Genomic DNA, 20,824 nt, shown 5'->3' with positions numbered 1-20,824 from the left:
ATTTCATGTAATTGTAAGATACCTGTTTAAGTATTTATTCCATGCTAAAAGAAATTATTTGTAAATTAGGTGATATTAATTTCTTTAAAAGTAATTCACGGGTTCAGTGCAAATTGCATTTTATTTTATAGAAGAAATTTTGTTTCACAAACTTTTTGCATACACAAAGCTTTCGGTCGAAGGCTTCTTAGTATTTTTCGGTTTCGGCACGAAAATCGCCTACAGGTCGGCAGATAGTGTGGCTGGATACGAGGTTTTTATTTATGAACCTCGCGCTGTAACATCTTTCTCTATTGATTGCTATTTCCCTACTGCCAGTTGCCGCATTCATTCGAAACCATTTCGTATTTATCAAAATCTGACAAGAATATTCTGCGTGTCGTGATTTGGAAAGCCATCTTTCAATACGAAATAATCCGTAGATACACCTAGAAGATTAAAGGTGCCATTTAGTTGTTGAGTTATCGATGAAATGGTTTCATTTCATGGTTCTTGGACTATAGTTTAAGCCTAATTTTCTATCACGAATGAGGCCCACCAGCGGCCGAGCGGTGGAGTCACCGAACGCTGGTAGTCGGTCCGAGGTTCGAATCCCAGGAACGGGCTGGGCGTTTTCGTGGTTTTCCCCATGTGTAACGTGTATACAAGCCAGTTTCCCTTAGAAAGTGCTCCACAAAGGCACAGGCAGATAGCCCTTGAGGCTTTGTCATAATCACACACAATCATGAATGATGCCTTTTCTTTGTCAAAATTTTATTGCAAATTTTTCATCTCTGGCAATTTCTAAATAGATAGATTCGATGCACTTTTAAAAAGTTTAAAAAGTATACCAGTATTTCAGTGGTAAATTAAAATTTAGAGCTATCTAAATTTATGTGCAGTCATAATTCACTTGCATTTAGAAGTATCTAAATTTATGTGATGTCAATTTATGATTTAAATGGATGTGTGTGCCAAGTTTGGTGCTTTTATGCATGTACTGTCACTGTGGTTTATTATGGTCTCGGTAATAAAATTGTACCTATTTTTGTTTATTATAGGAATGCGAAGCGCCCAAGAAGAGGATGTGAGCAAACAGGCCCTGTGGATGTGGAGGCTGAGAGGTAAGATACCAATTTTTTCTCTTGGCTTCTTTTTTTTGTTATTGTTGCTTCTTTGTCTTTGAGTATGGTAGTAAAGTCATGCTGCGATAATGATGTTAATGTCACACTGCGACTTTTGTATAACTTCACAAAGTGACATAAATTTAATTGCTTTAAAGCAGCGGTTCTCAACCTTTTGACTAACACATACCATCTAAACAAAAATTTAAAAACCTTAGTACAACCAGTATGATTATTGTACATTTTATAATACTTATTCAGTTTCTCAATATAAATAGAAAAAATAAATGTTTTGCCATTTGCACAAGCTATTGGCTATCTGTATTAAATAGGCACACATAAAAAATATTAATTAAGAATTGGTTACCATTTTAATTATCAAAATTTAAGTTATATACTTAAATTTAGTGTAAAATTTGGGCCTGTTTAAGAGAGATCAATTTCTTTGTCTGGCCTTATTTCACTTAGCTTTAAGTGTGATCCACTTTTAATTTTATTCTGTATTTATTTTTCAAATAAAACATGGAAGAAAATCCTTGTTCACACAAATAGGTTGTGCGAAAAGGCAATAAAAATTTAGCTTTATTTGAAATGCCTTTAAATTCTTTTTTTCGGTGTAGCCAAAAGTTGTTATTTATGAAATCTTCAGTGGAAGTGCAATCACAGGAATTTTCTAACAATTGTTCTTTTTTTCTTCATAGAATTTTTGAACTTTGTTTCTTTGCCTACCACCTATTTTTTATCTTGTGTACCACCTGTTGAGAATTGCTGCTTTAAAGATCTGTGTGGGTGTCGCACAGTGTTACATTAGTTTAATCAGTATAATGTCGCAATAGCAGTATTTCAGACATCTCCTCCAGTAAAACTGATAACAGCAGAAAAGCGTTTTATTGATCCAGTAAGAAGTTACTCTTCCAGTTATTAAAATCTTACTGGAATCTTTGGAATTTTTTAATTATTGAATATAGTCATCACAATCATATCAGATTTCCTCAGTGATTATTGTTATATCTCATTGTATTGAAATTATATAACAGATGCGTTTATGATTCATTTACATTTTTATGTAAAACTTTGCTCTCATAAATTGCTATAAAACTATATGCTCATAGTTTTTGTGTATCACTTTTGTGTACTTGCGTGTATTGCTATAAAACATATGCTAATAGTTTTTGTGCAAATAAAACTTACATTTCTTCATTCAAATATTTAGTATAGCCAATAACTACAGTGAGCATAGTTATGTGAATGAAATTAAGCATATAAAACAATTTGTTTTCCAATAAATGTAAGAAAGTTTTAAATAGCAAATTTTCTAGTGTATAAGACGCACTTTTTTTCTTTGAAAATAAGTCGGGAAAAAAAGGAGGTGCATCTTGTATGTCGATACTCAGTTTTTGATTGCATTAATTTCTGGAAATTTCCTCTTTTTTTGGAGTTATGTGATTTTTTTCTTGTTTCCTTGCGATGTGTGGGAATATTACAGTTACGGAGAGCTTAGTAAATGTGCATCTGGCATGAAAACTGCAATTTTTGCGAACGACTTTTAAGTGTGGGAAATTTCAACTGTTTGGTGTTTCTTAAGTTTGTTGGCAAATTATGGTTCAAAAACAATGTTGAAATTGCTGTAACAAAGCATGCAAGCTGGATGCAGGCTTCAAATTTTGAGGTTACACCATCAAGAAGAAGGGGAAGGCCTAACATTTGGAAAGTTTGTGAATGGGTCAAAGCATCTTGGGATGCTGTGAAAACAGAGGCAGAGGTTAAATCATGTATGAAGTGTGGCATTATTAATACACTGGATGGTACAGAGGACAATCTGTTGTATGAGGACTCGAATGCTGATTTAGGAGAGGTTTCAAGTGACTTTTCATTTAGCTATGGTGATGAGTGTTTAGGTTTTGATGAAGAAAATTAAAAGCTCTTCCCCAGATGAATTGTGGGTATAAAGTATTACTTTGTATTTATATTTAAAATACTGTAATTTCATTATAATGAAATGTGTATAAAAAAAGGGGGATGTGCCTTATGCGCCTGCAAATACGGTAATAAAGATATAAAAATATCCATTCACTTAAGAGAAACTTAAATTCATTTCCTGCAAAAATTTTAAAAGATCCTTTTAATATATTTAATGCAGCCTTTTCTTAATTAATAAGAAGTTAATATTGTTAATAACATATTTTATTTATATCGGCAATTCTGTCAATGTATACATGTTTTTCGAATGGCCTTTCATCGAATTTTACAAAATATGACTCGTATTCATAATATAAGTTTACAATGTCTCCTTCAGCCTCATGAAATTAAACAAAATATGCATTATTATTATAAAAAATTATAATGCTATTATATGCATTGAGATGAGCAGTGACTGGCAAGAGTTTTAAAGCTATTTATTAAATTTTAAATTACTTTAAAATTGAAGGAAAGCTCCAAATTTTTAAATAGGTACTAAACATTTTGATGATTGTTTGATTTACTATTTTGAAGCTTTATTATTTATCATTTATACTTTTATTATTTTTGAAACTCGGACGCTTCCAAACATATGAATTTATAATACTTACAATTCAGTAAAAACAAATACAAACTTAAAATTTTAGATTCTAAGCTTTCAAGACAGCTTCTGTACACAAAAGTACTCGCTGCTATACACTCATGTCCATAAATTAAGGATAATGCAAAATCAGGCAAAGGAAAAGTTAGAAGCAAAACAAATTTGACTTATTTGTAAAGCTTATTTATTAAACAAAAGGTAAAGAGCAAAAACAGATGCTATATGTTTGATATTATTAAAAAAATTAGCGATTTTTTTTTCTCCCTGGAGCAAATTACAAAAAAAAAAAAAAACTTATTTACAAAAAACCAATATTACATGGTTGGTTTGATTGTTAATACATTGTATGTCTCCCAGACGATGCAATACAGTCCGTACAACGCCTAGGCATCTGAATATCAAATTATCGATCTGATCTTGGGGGATATTACATCACTCAAAAAGCAATGCACTCCGAAGTTCCGGTAGACATGTAGAAGGAGGTTGACGGGCTGCAACTCGTCGGCCAAGCATGTCCCACACGTGTTCTACTGGTTCAAGTCTGGTGAGAATGCTGGCCAGTCTGTACGGGTGATATCCTCCGATTGAAGGCATTCGCTTACGATATTTGCACGGTGAGGACTGGCGTTGTCATCCATAAACAAATTGTGTGCCCATGGCACCCCGAAACAAATGTACATGTTGTTCCAGAATGACGTCCCGATAGATATGGCTTGTCATGATTCCAATTTGAACATGAAGGTCAGATCTGGAACCCAGAATAATTCCACCCCAAACGAGCACTCCTACACCACTGTAACGGTGTCGTTCACTGATGCTTTCTTGGTGGTAACGAATACCTGGAGCTCTCCATATGAAAGTCCGGCGAGAATCAGACTGCAAGCTAAACCTGGGCTCGTCGGAAAACATCACACAAGCCCACTGTTGCGGTGTCCACAGTGCATGCTCTCTACTCCAGGCTAACCGCAGGCGACAGTGAGTTGCAGTAAGTGGAACGCATCTGACAGGTCTACGAACATATAAACCAATCTGCCCTAAGCGTCTGTACACGGTCTGCCTTGAAATTGTCGTACCAGTGGCTGAAGAGAGCTGACAAGGCAGGTCTCAGGCTGTGCTCCACCTGTTTGTTTTGGCAGTAACTGCCAAATACCGGTCCTTATTCGGCGCTGTAACTCTGGGGCGACCTGTGCTGTAACGTCTACTCACATTACCATCATCTGGGAATCGTTGCCAAAGGCTGGAGATGACACTCTGTGCAATTCCAAGTTTGTCTGATACTTCCAGTTGGGTACGCCCACATTCCAGACGGCCGATAATTCTACCACGTAAAAAATCATCCAAATGCGTCCTTTGTCGGTTATTGCACTGAAATGCTTATAAAGCCCCTGCGAACTATTTGGTTATTGCACTGAAATGCTTATAAAGTGCCTGCGAACAATTTTACTTCTTTGCCTGTATTCGTTATATATCACTTTCTTACATTCTCGTCATTGTGAAGTACCATCGGTGTCATCTGGTTACTTCCTAAAATTTGCATATGATTCTTGAAGATGTGTGTTGTGATGTTACAGGTGATATTTTAGTATATTTTAGAGTTCGATTTCCGCGTGACTCCGAATTATCCTTAATTTATGGACATGAGTGTAGTAGCAACTTTGTTGCAGCATATTTTGGGTGCCCCCATGCTGCACAGACACTATACATTTACCACCCACCAACCTTTTTGAGATTAACTGTTATAGTAGCACCTTTCTTTTCAATTGTTGCAGGGAGATGAGTTTGCACTATCTCTAAAAATACATTAAATGGAAAATTTACTTGTGAATTTTTAATTATAATTACTGCATATTTAAACAGAAAGTCAATTAATTAAAAACCATAACATTTTTGCGATGCAACTATCACACGGAGGACGAGTCCAAGGATTTTCAAGTTCTCTTTCCCTACGATCAGCTTCTTGAAAGAACTTTTCGGCTTGCAGCATATTTTGGGTGCCCCCATGATGCACAGACACTATGCATTTACAACTCCCGAACCTTTTCCGAGATTCGAACCCGAGTGCTTTGGTACGGCAGTCGGCCTGATCGAGCGGTAAAATATAATGTAAAAGAACAAAGCTTTACTTAATTCAGCTCAATTACTGACAAGTGGATAGATAACAAACTAAGTAACAATACATCATAAAAATTAAATAGCAGAACAAATGAGGATTAAACATCATTTTAAGAATAAAAAAAAGTTAGACATTTTAAATAACATTTTAAACATTTGCGATCGGATAAAACTGCTATTTTATGTTGTCTTCTAATTCATTTAAAGTCTTCTTGACATAACAGGTTCATACACTAAATATATTACTCTTCCTTCATGCATTGGGATATCTTTCCAGATGCTAATATCTACCTGCTTTATTTCTTCTGGGATGGTCACATATGCATTTAGTAGCACTATGCACTATTCATGGAAGTCTGGTCTTATTTTATTCGATTTTTTGAATAATTAAGATTTGACTCAGGCTGAGAGCTACGGGTGCTGGGTGTGACTTAATTTGGCAGATTTCATATTATACGTAATGTAAGTTATCAAGATATTTTGTAAATGATGATGTACATAAAAATATATTTATAAATGTTGACTTATGTAAAATAACCTATGATAACTTCAGGGATTTAAATGCCCCCCTTTTTTTTTTCACTTACCCAACTGTACTCTTCGGCTAGCGTGTCCGACATCACTTCAAAATATTTGTTACGATTACTATTAATATGTTTACGTTAGTCTCCTTTAACATTAATATGTTTCAATTCATTGACCTAAATAAATAAATATATAAATAAAAATTGACTTTAATCTATAAATGCATAACCAACAAGATTTCTTATTCTATCATTTAAGAAAATTATTTCAACTTCACAGAACACTCAAGAAATCTAACTTTCCTCAAAATAAAATGCAAATGTAATGGAAACTTATTTATAAAATCATAACGTTTTCATTGCTTTGAGTTCCATATTTGTATTTTAGTACATTTTATGCAGTTAGTTTTTATATAAAGAAAATAAGATAATACTGAAATAGAAAATTTCATTTAAGCAAAAACGTAACAGAAATTACTTTATAAAATGAAAATGTGTGCAAAAAGTAAACAAAATAAAATAAAAAAAAAAAAAAAAAACTATTAGGATTAATGTAAAATATTATTTTACAATACCACAGGAGCTATGTTGTTGAGAAACATTCTCTCTAAAAATTGAAGTTCTAATTCAGTTTTTAATTGGAATATATTTAATTCTGAATTTTTCGGTTGATTGCACAGTTAGGAGTTTTCAGCAACTCCACCTTTTCTTGCAATATTTGTAATCTAGATAAAGAATTTAAATTTTTTAAGATTAGATGTTGAAGTTCTGCGGAAGAGAAAAGGTCAGGGTATTACATATTTAATTCAGAAGTCAAACAACAAAAATCAGCGTTATATTTACAAAATTTTCACAGTAAACAGTCACTGTGAAAATTTTGTAAATATAACGCTGATTTTTGTTGTTTGACTTCTGAATTAGTATTTATTCGGCGTGTTATTGTGTCTTTATTACATAATTATTCTAAAAACCTGAAAACAGAACACTTTTAAAAAATTGACTATTGGCAAATTCAGAAAGTTACTGTTAAAAAATTTCCAGCTGCGGTAAGATAGATTTACCACAAAGCAGGTTTAGGATTTGCTAGATTTGGCGAGAAATCACCCATTTGGCAACATCTTTCAGCGAAATTGGCAATATGCCGTAGACGGATGGAGAACCATTTAGAACGAGTTCTTACTGGTTTGACTTAGAATGTTCTCGAATGCATGCTAAAAGCTATATAAACCCTGCCTGTATGCGGAGTAGCAGTAGTATCTCGAGTCTATCGAGTTGATTTTCAGTCTAGTATTGAGTTGATTGGGGAGTGCGTAGAGAGAGTCTCTTAATGTATCGCGAGTTAGTGCATCATCGAGTCTTATCTTGAAGTGTGTTGAGCTCCAAGAACGATTGAACTGAGTCAGAAGCTGTATTCTAGTGCTTATTGTGGAGTGCATCGCGAGTTGTAGCGTCGAGAATCTCGACAGTACGTCGAGTTCTGAGAAGACTGAACCTAGTCGGGAGCTGTACTCTAGCACTTTGCTGTGAAGCTGTCTTCACTGTTACAGCCTAAAGGCTCTGTTGCTGATTGTTTCAATGTGCTTGTCGCAGTTTTTGGACGACTGTAAACATGTTTTTGGAGATGTCCTGAATAATACTGGCAAATACATTGTGTGTTTATTAAGTGTCATCGTTAATCACTCCAAATTGCATGAACCTGTACAGGAATGCAACAGTACGAAACCTTTATTGGGTCTTTCTGATGAGCCTGCTTTTGGAGTATTAGTCCTCAGATTTGCAGTGAGGACTAGCTAAAACAGATGCAGAAAATTCTGGTTGAAAATATTTTCCTTGTGTGCACTCTGGTAGCAATGGCAAGCACAGCTCTGCTAGCTTTTTTACTATAGTACTTTTTTACTGTTTTTTACTTGTTTACTTTTTTTACTCATCTGAAGAATCGGAGAATTTAAATCGCTGGTGTTTTTTTTTTTTTTTTTTTTTTTTTTGTTTCCGCACCAAATTCTGCACTTTTCGATGTCTGAAAACTTCATAGCCAACTTTAACTTTTCTATGCCTTTTTCACTGAAAATTTTAAATTTCCGTTATCACTCATAAACAATAATTTAACATAAAGCAAAAAGAATGAATTAAATAATCGTTTAATGTTAGATTAAACATCTAAATGTTCTAGCAGCATTTATTTGCTCATGTATAATTATCGAAATATTTGATGTAAAATTAAATTAACAGTCATGGCTACATTATTTTATAAAATTCTGCAAATTTCAGATATTTTGCAACAATTTATTCAATAAATAAATCAAATAGAATTTTTATGGTTTCGAATTGTAGGATTATACTATTTCATTATTTTTCCACTGCAAAATTAAGGTGACCGAATAGATTTTGAGAGCATCAAATTTGTATAAAAAAAATGCAGTTAAATGTTAAAGCAAATATATATTATATCCTGATATGATTGTTAATTTTTGAATTTTTTAATACATGCATTCCTATTTTTAAACAACTAGTCTGGTAATTAAAATAATGTTAAGATTCAAAAACCAAACTACCAACTCGTACTAATAATTTATGGATAAAAGTACTAAAAATGGAGATGTTACTATATTTTAAAAATATTTTGGTACTGATGTCATTCATAACAGCATTTTCCATGTTCTATTCAGCTTTCTAAATTATACAGTGAGAAAAATGAGCAACAAGAACACATAATTATAGAAAATATCATACTTGTCGATGCAAAAATTTAGAGAACCCGGTGAAATTGCCAAAGTTCTCAATAATCTGGGGCTTGATGTGATGCAATCATTTTGTTCAGTTTGATTCATTTTTTCATATTACATATGTCATTTATCCATATCAGCCCAAAACCAAGAATTTGGCACCGTTTGTACACCTTCATCAAATTCAGCAATGTAAAAGAAACTCTTGAAAAGCTAAAATAATTATTTTAGGTATTTTAGGTAAATTTAAAATAGATCAAGTCTTAAAATAAATAAAAAAGCACTATTTCATTCAAAATATTTCAGGTTCAAAGCATAAGTTTAGAGAAGAACAATTTACAAATAGATTTGAGTTTTAATACAATTTATTCCTGTGTTCTTATTAAATACGCATTACTGTTCTTTTTTAATCGATACAGATTTAAGTTTTGGTAGAGGGATAATTTTTTTTTACTTTGGTGTAATAAAGGCGTTTCTTCGAAAACATAAATTGGAAGAAATATTCTTGATGAATACTTACAAAATAATCTCTCTCTCTCTTTATTTATTTATTTATTTATTTTTAAATCTTAAATGATCATAAACAGCGTTTTTGTTAAAAATGCTATCTGTAAAATTTTCTTTAGTAAACACCAGCAAAATGGAAACTGCCCTAACATAATTAGAATTTTATTTATTTTATTAATGTATGTATAATGATGTATCTAAGTATGAAATCAATTAAAAATCAGCTTGCCATTTAAAAAAAAGCCTTGCTTTTATCAATTAACCCAAGTACATTTAGAAACAAATTTAATTGGTTTAATTATTCAGAGACTACTTTTAAGGAATGACTATATAGAAAATATTTCATATGAAATAAAGTTGCAACACTTAACTAATAGGATCACGTTCATTATTCTTTGCAGAACTTTATTGACATAGCTAATTTTATCTGCATATACATGTTTATGAATTAAATGTATATTCAACTGAGTAAAAGGAAATAATTATTTAATTTAAATTTTGTATATTTTGCTCTTTAAACAACCTGTTATTAGTAGTATATTCTGAGGCAGGAAAATGATGTTCTATTTTTATTGCATTGCATGATTATTTTCGTGTTATTTAAAAAAACATTAGCAAGCCTTGTGAAAACATAATCGAGTATATTTAGTTATCAATTAAATAAATTACATCATCAATTAAATAAATTACACAGACATCAGAAGTATGCAACCTGATAATGTAATGAAAGTATGTAGCATTTATGAAAAATTGTGGCTCGAATTGAAAGAACAGGAAATTTCTACAAATATTCTCATATTTAGAGTTGATTTTGGACTGACATCACTTTCATGAATTATTAGTTTTTTCTTCTTGATTGGTATGATGTCTCTTTCATCACTTGAGTATTCGTGATACAATTCTGCTTCAATAGATGATAAATTAGGGGAGATCTCACATCGACTAGACTTCATGATGAAATCCATAATTAACAATTGCCTGTTGTTTTTTTGTCCCCCTAAATCTTTTTAAACATCCGTATATAGATTTAAACACTTACTAAGCTCCCCTTGGAATCGGAGATTTCATTCGACATTTGTGTCATATTGTAAAAAATGATTACCTAATTTTCTTCCCAATTCAAGTCCTACACTGATGACTTTAGCTGTGAATGCAGCTGGTTCAGATTGGTCTTCATCATGTTTATTTGTTTCATGAATCATGTTAACTAACTCATCCTCATTTAGTTCTTCATCAACCATTATTCCTTTAATATATGCTTGAGCTAAATCCTCAAAACCTTCTCCTACTACAGTTTGAGCCAATTTAGTGATCTGAGAATATTCACACTCTAATGGTAATCTATCATTCTCATCTTTAGCAACATCCAGCGTATTGCTTTCCAGCATGCGTTGAGCATTGATTGTTTAATCTGAGTATATGACAGTCCAACACAATCTAAGATTGTAAATTTCTTCCAAGCATCCATAAGAGTAAGATTCATTATTCTCCATTTTTTCTAAAATATACCTAAAGGTTTGTTTGATATACACAATGTTGTAAAAGCCAGAAAATATTACTTGATTCAATGGCTGTAATAAAGAAGTTGTATTTTTTGGGCAAAAAGACTATTTCTACTTTTTTGTGTTGTAAATTTTGAAGATGACCAGGTGCATTATCTATTAAAAGAAGAGTCTTAAAAGGCAATCCTTTTTTACCTAAATAATTTTTGACATCTGGGACAAACATGGTAAGAAATCATTCATTGAACCTTATGGCAGTGACCCGTGCTTTCCTGTTAGGCATCCAATAAAAGGGAAGGTTATTTATATTTGTTCCTTTAAATGAACATGGTGTTTTTGATTTGTTAATAACCAATGGTTTCATTATATAATTGCCTGAAGCATTGCAACAGAAAAAAATTGTATGACTTTTCACTACCTTATGACCACTAGCTGATTTGCAAGGTACAGTCAAAAGTCGTTAATTCGGACACCTATAATCCGGAATGATCTATAATCCGGACCTCAAAGCTAAAAACTTTCTGCGCATGTGCCGCGTTAGCACAGGCGTTTTACGCGAGCGCGTAAGAACTTGACTACTGCGCATATGCGTGTGAGCAAGCGCAGAATACGTTTTCGCCTGCGCGTTTAATGTATAACGGACGGTGTAGGCTAAAATTATCTAATTATCTATTTCAGTTAATGTTAATGATTGCGTTGTTCCTTAATCTTCGAATAGAATCCCGCTTATTATTTTTTGCAGACTGTAAGAGCAATTTTATAAAAGTAAACTTGAACTTTCGATTATGTCAAATAGAATTTCCGATGCTGGAACTTCCAAAGGATCTACAAAACGAAAGTATGTTTCAATGTCCAACAAACAAAAAGTGAAATTGCTGAAAAAAATGGATAAAGACATGAAGAATGTGACAGAGAGGTTAGTGAAAACGAAAAAATTTCCATTGACCAGTTAGTCGGTATTCTCGGCACAGCAATTAACGGGACTTGAACAGCAGAACTCTTTAACTGAAAAGAAATTATGTCTGTTTATAGAATTAAAGAGAAAGTATTAGTATCACATAAAATGAAGCAACTTAAACAACTTACATTGAAAGAAATGTTTAATAAAGTAAACAAATAAATATTAAGCTTTTTTTTTTTTTTTGTAAATTTTGATACCCTTTAGATCATAATTGTTCTTTATTTCATAAATTACGGTTTCATATTTTTAATTTTAGAATTTCTGCATGCCATCTTACGAGATTTAAACTGATGATCTATAATCCGGAAAAATCGATAATCCGGAATCGCCGAAGTCCCGACGAGTCCGGATTAACGACTTTTGACTGTATTTTTTTTTTTTTTTTTTTTTTTTTTTCAGAACAACGTAGACACGTCAGCATTGAAGATCTGATCAGAAATGTAGGAGATCGTGGCAATTGATTTCAGCAAATTTTGCTGGATATTGTTGTTACATTCGAATCAGCAGATGCACTTTCTCCTTTCAATCTTAGATTATGTAAAGAATGCCTTTGTTTAAATATTATTAAATCTCTCAAACCAACCATGACTTGTGGAAAAAGATACCTTTTTTTCATCTGACAAAGTCGATAGTGACCGATTCTTAAGTGCTTTATAAATTTTTAAAGCCTTGTTTCTAATAGCATCAGTATCAATTGGAATCCATTTTAAATTTTCGTCTTCTACCCATATCTAATTCTTTTTCTAGTAGAGTCTTCATTTTTTTTTTTAATTGTCCTTATTGTGGCTTCGTTCATGGAGTAAAATTTAGCAACATTTGTTACTCCTTCTCTATTACATAGATGATCTAATATTTTAATTTTTGCTTCTAATTTCATTTTTGATTTTTTTTTAAAAATCGTTTTGGCATTATAATACTTTAAAAAATTTACATAAATTATAAAAAATGCCACAAAAACTATAAATGTTGAAAACTTGCTAGTAAACATTCAGATATGTAGATAAAAATGATGTAATCCTTGCTGCTAAAATACTGATACTGCATTAGTTCGCGTGAACCATATAATTTAAAATTTTACTGTTATGAAATACATATACATACTATTGAGATTCCCCTAACACGGGGAATCCCCATCCTTGTTGTTGCCACCAGTGTTACCAAAGAAATGAGATTAAAAAATGACTTCAAATGTATGTATTTGCATTTATGCAGCAAATACTATTTTACTAAGTTTTTGAAATCTGTTAATTTTTAAACTGTGTAAAACTGAAATCATGTAAAACAGGTAAGTACTGTATAAATCGAGGGATAGGTGTATTTCCACGAGATGTTAATACATCAGAACTTTAAATGTCTGTACATATATACTTGAAGATGAAATCCTGCAAAGTTGACAAATGTTTTTAGGAAAATGAAAATTAAAATGGAAATACAAATTTAAATTTCAATAAATTTGACTTTCTTATCGTCAAGACTGCACTTGCATTGTTTTAGAGTGGAATTCATACAGAAAAGCTTCTAATTTCAAAATTGTCGTGTAGTTTTTGTAGTAAAATATATTCCTGTTTCTAACTTTTCCAGGTCTAATAAAGAATACTGCTTTAACATATGGTTAAATAAAATGAAAAGGCATGATCTTTTGTAGTATTTGTAATAATTTGTCTGTCATGTTATCACAAGTTTTTGTTGGTGTTAATTGTTTTTTATTTTCATTTTTTACTCAGAATTGCAGAATTCCAGGTCTTTAAATTTCTAAAAGATAAGCAACAAAGCATAGTATTTAAGAAAAATTTTTATTATTTGCACTTCAAATGCCGCATATGTCAACTAAGTTTAAAGTTGTATATTTTAATACAGAATTAAAAAGAATTAACACCAACGTGCTGCTAATTTGTGTGTGTCCAGTGAATTAGAGGAAAGACCATTCTTAATGCCCATCAACCATGATTTACCAACAATGCGAGAAACAGGCCATCTTTGGAAATCAGAATTTATTTTAGCAACATAAACGTTATTTATACTAGATTTGCATTTGCTGTCATGTAAGTTTTTGATGGGCTTCTGAAACAAAAGAAAATATTTGTTGGTGGTATGATGAAATAAAATATTTGATACTAATACTCTCCGACTGTCATCTAAAATCACACAATCGTTTCCTTTGTTGAAACAATTTATTGTGAATAGGTTTTCTTTTCCTTTTTTATTTGGACATCTGCAGCTTCATTTAGAGTATGCCCTTCCTCGATGAACTAATGTTCAGTTGTAGTGGGTTCCTGGGCATAGCCTTATCCCAGTGTAGTAAGTTAATACTTTTACGAATGTTAAAGAAATAATGTTGCTGAAGTTCGTAAAAATAAAAATTCGAAGAGCAGTTATGGCAGTGAAATGAAATGAAAGCAATTGTGACATTATAATCAGTAGTAATGGCAGAGTTTGCAGCAAATATAAGATGATGAGTTTTGAAGTTAAAACCTAGAGCTAGTTGGAGTGTGAGCAGCAGAGGCAATCGGGGGCGGAGAGAGAAGAAAAAGCCCTTTTCTTCTTTTTTCTTCCCCCTCTCCTCGAGTATTCAAGGCTGAATGGTTCAGTAGTCAGGTGGTAGGCGGGAGCTTGTTGAACTTCTGTTGGCTGGCAGAGGAGTAATCCTATTGGGTGAAGTGTGATTTACAGTGTGCTACGGGGAAGGCCTAGGCTGTTTTCAATCCATACTCCTTTAGAAGGGTACAAAGACACACATCATTTCCAGGTTCCTGGGTTGTACCTTATCCTGTGTATAGCACGTGAAATACACTGGTGTGCAAAAATTAAGGACGAAGTCGAAAAATTAGCATATCAGCTGAACGAAGAGGCAGAGCGGACAGAAAGACCAATCCCGAGATTAAGTAAGGTGATCTACGGTAGCACTTGCGCAGATATGCAGGTAGACATAATGGGGGAGTGTCTGAGTTGTATAAAGCATGTTCTCGGTGAAAGATCAGTATTTCTGGCAAAGAGATTGCACACCGTATAGCAGTTAAAATCACACTGAGTTGCTGCCTCGGCGAGAAATGGCGAATAATCAATCTGTTAGATGACATCTGGATGCTTTTACCCGAGGTCATTGGGAAGTTGGAGGAAGGCCGCCGTGTGACAAGTGTGGCTGCAGAGATCGGAATTGCTCACAGCATCGTTTCACGACTTTGGAGACAATTTAAAACTACAGGAACAGCTATCCGGGGGTTTAGTAGTGGTCGTTCACGAGGAACCACACCTGCAGATGACCGGTATATTGCCTTACAGGCCAGAAGAAACAGGCGGCAGACAGCGGGAGAAATCGCTAGACACACGACGCAGGCGACTGGACGACAGATATCGCGTTTTACCGTGGCCAGAAGACTGCAGGGTGGTGGTCTGTTTGCACGATGCCCTGTACGGTGTGTACCTCTAACGCCTGCCCATCGGAGAAGGCGTTCTCTGTGGTGCCGGGAACACCGGAATTGGAGAGAATGAATGGGGACGAGTACTCTTTACAGATGAGAGCAGATTCAGTCTGAGTAGCGATTCTCATCGCATACTCATCTGGAGAGAGCGGGGAAGCCGCAATAATCGATCGAACATCATTGAAAGGGACAGGTATGGAGGTGGCGGTGTTAACTTCCGAAGGTTTAGCAAGACGGATGTTGTCTGTTTTTGGTTATGAAAAGTATAAATTGTTAGTGTAACTAACTGTGCGTTCTGTGTCTGGGTGTGAGATGTTAATGTAAAACTGAGTAGCGTAGTGATCAGCTAGTGACTCAGCTTTCTCAGTTTCTGTGTATGTGATCCCAGAGGGGCCATTAAGGGGCAGAATATTTGTGTAGCATCTATTATATCTAGAAGCAGCTTTCCATATACATGATCATCAGTAGAGAGTGATTCTAAATATCTAGACCATTTGTTTTGTGCGTGTACTGACTTCCTGATTCAGCCGATTTAAAATTCTCTTAACTTCTGGGCATCTGGTCCTCTGCCATATTTTTCTAGCTCTCTTTCTGTTAGCTAAAAGTTCTCTAATAGCAGGATCTCTGGCCCTACCAGTCAACGGGACCGCCTTGCTATTTTTCAGAGCACGGTTAAGTGTGCTAGTAAAATCTTCGATAACTGCGTCTAACTCGTCTTCACTGTGTATCGCGGGTAACGGGTACTGAGTGTTGTTTAGAGCTACCCAGTTCATAATAAAGGCTCTTTTGTGTGATGTACTATAGCTACTGATATTCACCTCCATTAAAACAGGGTTATAATCAGAGAATAGTTCACGTAATCTTTCTATCCTTGATGGTTGATAAATATTTTTTAGCAGGAAAAATTCAATAATGCTTGCAGATCTATAGCATGTTGGGTAGGAGGGAGCTACAACAGTAAAGTTGGCCGTTGAGGCAAATTGATTAACAATGTGACCATTTGAATTATCATTTCTGCAGTTCCGATTTTTGTGGTGTGAGTTAAAGTCTCTACCTATGATAATTTTATTGTTTAGTTTGGATATAGCCATTAAATCGGCGAAAAATCCTTCTGTGGTTTACGGTTGAGTAACTAGATCGAGACGAACGTGATTGGTTGTAGAGTGTGTGGTATGATTATGATAGCTACCGCCTTCATGGCCGAAAGCTGTTGAACTGTGATTACAAAGTGAGAGATGGAGCGCTTAAGGATCCTCGTTAAGCGCTCCATCTCTCACTTATTTCAATTTTTTCCACCAGCATTTTTTGTGATTGGTTGAAATTCTTTCTTGTCTTCAATCCATACTAATTTAAAGGGATGGCTGAGTGAATGAGGGGCTAGAGGACATGATGGACAAATTAAATTAAGCCTGCTTCAATATTAATTAGTGATGCGATAGGAATAAAAATTTTAATTTTCCCAATTTTTGGTGCTAAGCTAGGCAATTAGGTATATTACAATAATTAGTTAAAGAATAATTAATTAGTTTTTTGGGTCTTTTTTAAACTGGTGTAAAGGCCCTTATTTTCGTGAGCCCGTCGTAATCGCAAAAATCAAAGCTTTGCGAAATACTTTTCCCCCCCCCCCCAACTTTACTTAAGTACTTTTAAAATTTTTCAACTTTCTGTTCTGTTCATATAAAATTCGTGAAATTTTCAACTCGCGAAATCACCGATATATTCATTTTTGTGAAAATTACGGCCTGCAAAAATAAGGGCCTTTACAGTAATTAAACGTTTATCAAAAACCTTTATTGTATGTCTCTGAGGATGGTTTTAGGCCTTTTCCTGTGTTCTTCGGATTTGATATGATTTAAAATTGGTATTGTGGACTTGTTTGCCCTGGTTATATCATTGTAGAATTTTTGACTGGAGGAACAACTTTTGGTTGTGGTGATGTAGGTAAATTTTGACTTGAAGTGCTTCGTTGATTTACAGTGTTAACTGCATTCTGGACATAATTAGTATCGTTTTCAGGGTCCAGAGGACGAAATATATTTTTCATGGCAATGAAATTTGATGCATCTCTAAGAATTACAGTTTTTTAAAATCTGTTTTACACGGGAACCGATTGTCCGATTTTGATGCGGTTTCCTGCATTCAATAGCAATTTCATGCTCCACAAATTTTATATCTGCATCTCAAATAGGATGCAAGTTGTAGGAAAATGCTTTTGAAAGCAGCAAGCCGCATCAAAATCACACGACTCGAAAGTTAATGATCCATTTTGATGCGTTTTGCTGCTTTCAACTGCAAATGCATGCCCCATCATTTTGATATAAGTTTTATGTCTGTATCTCAATTAGGGCGTAATTTCGCCGGGTTGTCTGTCTATACCAGGGTTTCTTAAACTGGAGTCGCTGGACTTGCAGCAGGGGGTTGCCTAGAATTTTAGCAGTTTTGATATTTCTTTAATTTATTATAATACTTTTACAATTACCAAATATTTTTACATAATACAATACATCTTAAAATAGATATGGCAATACAGACAAAGAAAAAAAAAATGAATCCGTTTCGACGCCTTCATTTTATAATAGAAACGTTCATTTTTCTTGCTTTGCACGTGACGCTGTCATTTCATCTGTTACTTATTTAAAATGTTCACATTGTTCTATGTCTTAAAATTAGAAATTAAATGTAGTGACCTAAAACTGCAAGTGTACAAAAGAAAAAATTGACAGTTTCACTCACGCATGTGTCGGATTTGCGCAGTACTTATTGGGTTCCACAGAATTTTTGTAAATACAGTCAAAAGTAGTTAATCCGGACTCGTCGGGACTTTGGCGATTCCGGATTATAGATCATCAGTTTAAATCTGGTAAGATGGCATGAAGAAATTATACAATTAAAAATATGAAACCGTTATTTATGAAATAAAGAACAATTATGATCTAAAGGGTATCAAAATTTACAAAAAAAAGCTTAATATTTATTTGTTTACTTTATTAAACATTTCTTTCAACAAGCACATGCGTAAAGCATACATTAAGCATAGTCGAAATTAGAAAATTGCAACCAGAAAACTATTTGATGTGTACTTGTGGTATTTATAATGACAAGGAATTTGATTTAAATCATATCAAAGACGGAATACATCGAGATGAAATACTACATTTAGTAAGGAATTATAAGCCGAATAAAATAAAAACATTTGCCCTGAAGATAAGGATAGTGCTGACAAATCAACTTCCAGTTCATTGCGCGCTGCGATGTCCCCCCCCGCAGAGCAGCATGAAATTGATAAACAGATTTCGGAATGGTTAAGAAACAAAGGATATGCCTTTTTCCATTTTTTGCAGCAATTCCACTTTTTGTTTAATGGACTTCGAAACATACTTTTGCTTTGTAGATCCTGTACATATTAGTAAATATATATCGGAAATTCTGTTTGACATAATCGAAAGTTCAAGCTTACTTTTATAAAATTGCTCTAACAGTCTGCAAAAAATAATAAGCCTGATCCAATTCGAAGATTAAGGAACAATGCAATCTGCAACATTAACTGAATTAGATAATTTTAGCTCAGCTTATACCGTCTGTTATACGTTAAACGCGCATGCGTAAACGTATTATGCGCATGTGCACAGGCAAAGTCACAGCCGTAAAGGTCTTATGAGCACACGTAAACGCGACGTATGCGCAGAAAGTTTGTAGCTTTGAGGTCCGGATTATAGATCATTCCGGAGTATGGGTGTCTGAATTAATGACTTTTTGACTGTATTATGGCGTCCTGGGAATCGCAAAAAATTCTCAGTGGTAATAAGGTATTGCAACTGAAAAATATACTATACGTATGTATGCCTTATAGGCTTACCATCCTCGTGGTTAGAATTAGCGTTTGAATTATCCGAGATTTCATGTTGTTTTCTTTTTATATTTAACTTAAAATTATCATTAAAAGCATTAGCAAGGCTATCTAAGGGTTTTTTTAGCATACTGAGATATTTAAAAACACACTTACCCTTAAGGGGCTCCAGTACTTTCAATGTATCACAGTTTGCTTTTGCCGTAAGAGGTGTATGCTGGTCCATGTCCGATGCGACTCGTACAGCATCCAATTGTTGCTTGAGGAGACGAGTATTCTCAATCTTAGCTTCTAAGGGGATGATTTGAGTATGGAACGAGTTAAGAGAAGATTAAGAGACATATCCTAAAATAATATGTCCAATTGTATCAAAATATTAGCAGTTTACAGCTATAAGGTGAATTATTCAGTATAATGATTTTTTAATGTTGACACTGATGGCAAATTGCTGCTAGAAATTCTGTGGTTTAGAGATATATAATCGTCCAGAATATAATATTTCATCACAATTATTCTTTTTCAAAGTAAAAAAATAAAATTTACAATAAAGCTTAGAACTAACATGAAAACTAATAGATAGTTCTTGTAACTATGCAATACATCTGGATTTATATCATAAAAATATTTTTCAATAAATAATAGATCAATAAATAAGTATCTTAATATTTTATTCATACTTACAAGCCAGATGATGGGTAACAGGTATAAGAACACACCTCTATTTTCCATGCAATGCAGAAAAATACATAGTAGCTTCATCTGCCAAACGGTCTAGTACATTTATGCAGCATTGTTGTCTAACAAGACTCCAGGTAACTCGAGAATCATGGGAATATTCCAAGTAAACACCACTTTCCCATTGAAATTTTTAAATTTCAGTCACTTAAATCTAATATCCATACATAATTTACATAATCTTACCACATAAAAGATTAATCATTATTATAATTAAAAGATTTACTTCAAAAGATATTTTACAAATAGATATTTTAGATAGGAGAAAAACATATTTATTATATATGCCTTGTACAATGACTAGAACTTTAAGCACTTAAGTGTAACTAAGCAGATGGAACAAATAAATATAATACTGGTTTTTGAGTAAATGGAATCTAATTTCAAATTTTTAAACAAAGTAAGGGGGGTATCAAAGTATCAATATACGACAATTCCAATAATGAGTATAAGGATGGTACCTTACTCTAGATATAATATTACATGAATAATTAATTTTTATTAATCATGTATAAATATTCCTTTCTTTAGTTTTGTTAGTCAAAACATACTTTTATTTTTAATTATTAACTGTACAATGTTTGTCATTTCACAGCAAAATGCATTGTGAAGGAAATACATAAAGTCCATGCGGTGACCAGACAAAAGGACGAAAGTGCACACGACAAAAGCCCACAAAAATGACCCCACTGGGATAATTGCCCACGCGACTAATACCCACACCGATGAAAGCGCACATTGATGAAAGCCCACACAGATAAAAGCCCACATAGATAGAAGGGCACGCTGATAAAAGTCCACACTAACAAAAACCCACACCGATATATACGT

At 33.6% G+C, this 20,824-nt stretch overlaps 1 protein-coding gene across 2 annotated transcripts in view; it reads right to left on the bottom strand.

The window, feature by feature from the left end:
• LOC146998805 (uncharacterized) overlaps window positions 1-20,108 on the bottom strand; it is a 97,398-nt gene extending 77,290 nt beyond the window's left edge. For both annotated transcript variants that reach the window (XM_085811674.1, XM_085811673.1), the window contains exon 1: window positions 19,415-20,108. The gene's annotated coding sequence lies outside the window, so the exon portion shown is untranslated. The remainder of the gene's footprint in view (window positions 1-19,414) is intronic.
• Window positions 20,109-20,824: the final 716 nt, after the last annotated feature.

The sequence above is a fragment of the Stegodyphus dumicola genome, chromosome 2 (assembly GCF_044657685.1).
Source record: "Stegodyphus dumicola isolate Sdum_Otavi_A_Nest chromosome 2, ASM4465768v1".
NCBI lineage: Eukaryota > Metazoa > Arthropoda > Arachnida > Araneae > Eresidae > Stegodyphus > Stegodyphus dumicola.
The sequence above is the reverse complement of the archived record's forward strand: the minus strand, read 5'-3'. Positions and strand labels throughout refer to the sequence as shown.